The sequence below is a fragment of the Cornus florida genome, unplaced genomic scaffold (genome assembly GCF_030987335.1).
Source record: "Cornus florida cultivar Cherokee Brave unplaced genomic scaffold, ASM3098733v1 CherokeeBrave_3.0.0_Hap2_Chr03, whole genome shotgun sequence".
Lineage (NCBI taxonomy): Eukaryota > Viridiplantae > Streptophyta > Magnoliopsida > Cornales > Cornaceae > Cornus > Cornus florida.
The window spans coordinates 78196033-78198659 of NW_026775573.1; the positions used below are offsets into that span (position 1 = coordinate 78196033).

At 37.5% G+C, this 2627-nt stretch overlaps 1 pseudogene; it reads right to left on the bottom strand.

Moving 5' to 3' along the window:
- Positions 1 to 2164: 2164 nt before the first annotated feature.
- LOC132302047 (small nucleolar RNA R71) lies at positions 2165 to 2263 on the bottom strand (annotated as a pseudogene).
- Positions 2264 to 2627: the final 364 nt, after the last annotated feature.

A 2627-nucleotide genomic window follows, 5' to 3' on the forward strand; every position in this document is an offset into this window, starting at 1 on the left:
TGAAACATGTTTTGACACTTATATATATATAGATCTTGTTCATTCAATGATTTATATGGTTTAATGCTTCCAATTGATCATTTCATTCTATCCATATGTCTATGTATGCTAGAATAGATGTTCATGTGTTTGTCTCTATTTCTTGTGTTATTGATGCATGTCTATGTGTATTAATGCTATAGATCTAGAGATTGTCAAGGCATAGTGCTTCATGGAATGTTCTTCTGGTTTATTTGATGGTTCATACTCATTTCTTGATGGATTGTACCTCTCCCTAGTTTAATTAGTTTAATTTCATGTCATTAGCTTAATTGTAGTGTAGTTGTAGTTTGAATGTTAAATGGGAGGATAATCTATGCTTGTTGTTTGATGTTCCATACTTATGAAAGTAAGTAACATATATCTCTAACCTTGTGATGTGTTTGGTTGGGAGCTTAAAGAAAGGATTAATGGCTTAATTTGATATGTTGTGCTATCCACCATGATGCTTAGACAATATATGCTTAATTTGTCATCCATGCTTGTTGAAACAACCACACACACACACACTATGTTGCAATACGTGTTTTCCCCCCTCATTAATCATTCATTAGGGGTGTAGAAAAGCTATGCTTAGTGGTGATCTCTAAATCCCAAGATTTCTCTCTTATTTTCTCTCATTTACACTTAATTGCCTACTTTAGTTTAAATTGTATCTTAGTGTAATTCAACCACCAACCAATCTTTTGATCAATCGACCTACTAACCCTAATCTTGTTTCGTCAATTGTGTACGACCCACCAATCCCTTGGGACAATTCCTACTTGCCCTAACTATATTTTTAGTGAAAGGTAGTAGTGGCAATTTCTAAATGTAAAACTTGGCCACATTCATCATAGCTCTACACCACTACCTTTTGGTATCACAAACTTTGGGTCGGTGTGTAGCAAACCACCAAGTTTTTGGCACCGTTGCCTGGGATTGATTGAAGGCAATGTCGTATTTGTGGAATCAATTAGGAATTAATACTCTTTTGATCATGTCTTTACTTTATTTTCATTTTCATTTTGATTCCTTAATGTGTTGGTTCTTGTTTGACTAGGTGCATTGAGCATGAAGGTGATCAAAGAAGCATCCAAGCAAGGAGTTAAGCAAAAGCAAAGGAAAAAGTCAAAAATCTAAAAAATTTGCAAGGCTAAAAATTGAAAATTGAATTGAAGTGCTAAAGGACCCCCTGTGAGCTCTTTCTTAACTTAATCTTTAGTTAAATCGTCGGCCTGCATGGAGGCTTGTATTTCAATTCTAAGATAAATCGTGAGCCCACGTGGAGGCAATGTACTTTTCTTGCATATTGTTGATAACATGGGAGTATGGGAACATTGTATGTGGAGGAAGTTTGTTGATTGTTGATTTGTTATGAAGGTTAAGTGTTTGTCATTATTGCTTGTTGTGTTGCATTGTGCATGCATGGTCGTAGATCATTGAGACCCACTCTTGTCCCTCTGAATTTTCATATTGAATCCATTGTTCGAAACCCTAGGGGAAGAGGAAGTTCTAGTCAATCCATTTCATCAATGGAAGGACATAATGAGGACCATGTGGAGGACCTTAGTCACATAGACCAACAAGGTATCCTCCACCCCAATGTGCATCATGATAACATGTAAGTACCATTAGGCATGCTGAGGCCATTCGTTCATCCACCACAACAACAAGGCCAAGTTCCATTAGGAATGCCAAGGCCAATCTATGCTCCACCACCTCCCATCATTCAAGGCAATCAAGGTGCCCGTGTTGTACCTCCAATTGCTAATCCTCCCCTTGCTTTAAGAGATCACCATGTGCCTAATATATACAATGCACTTACATGCATTCAATTGCCACCATTTAGAGCACACCACTATGAAATCAAACCACAAACCATTCAAATGCTTCCTAACTATCATGGACTTCTAAGTGAAGAACCTTACAAGCATTTGGATGAGTTTCTTGAAGTATGTTCCACCGTGAGATACATGGACATGCCGGAAGAGGTCTTAAGGCTTAAACTTTTTCCATTCACCCTTAAAGACAAGGCAAAATATTGGTTTAACAGTCTCAGACCTTTTTTAATAACTTCTTAGGCAGAAATGCAACAAGAGTTCTTGAAGAAGTACTATCTGGTTTCTAAGACCAATGCCATGAGAACCTCAATTCGAGAGTTTTCACACGGGGACGGGGAAACGTTCCATGAGGCATGGGAACACTTTAATGAATTGTTTAGGAAGTGTCCACATCATGACATGCCCAAATGGCAATTAGTTCAATATTTCTTTAAGAGCTTATCGGACAATTACAAGGGCATGGTTGATGCTTCCATGGGTGGCTCTTACATTGATAGGCACGAGGATGACTTGTGGCGTCTTTATGAAAGCATGAGTGAAATTTCTTTGCATCAAACTTTATCTTCTAATAATGGTAGGAATTCAAGTAGAAGAAAGAGTATTGGCTTACATCAAGTTGATCATTCAAATGAAATAGCCGCAGAGATGAAATCCTTATCTCAAAGGTTTGATCAATTCTTGATCAACCAAAACTCGCCAAATCAAGTATCTTCCATCCCTAACCATTCTCATCATGCATCCAATGAGATATGTATGACTTGTTTA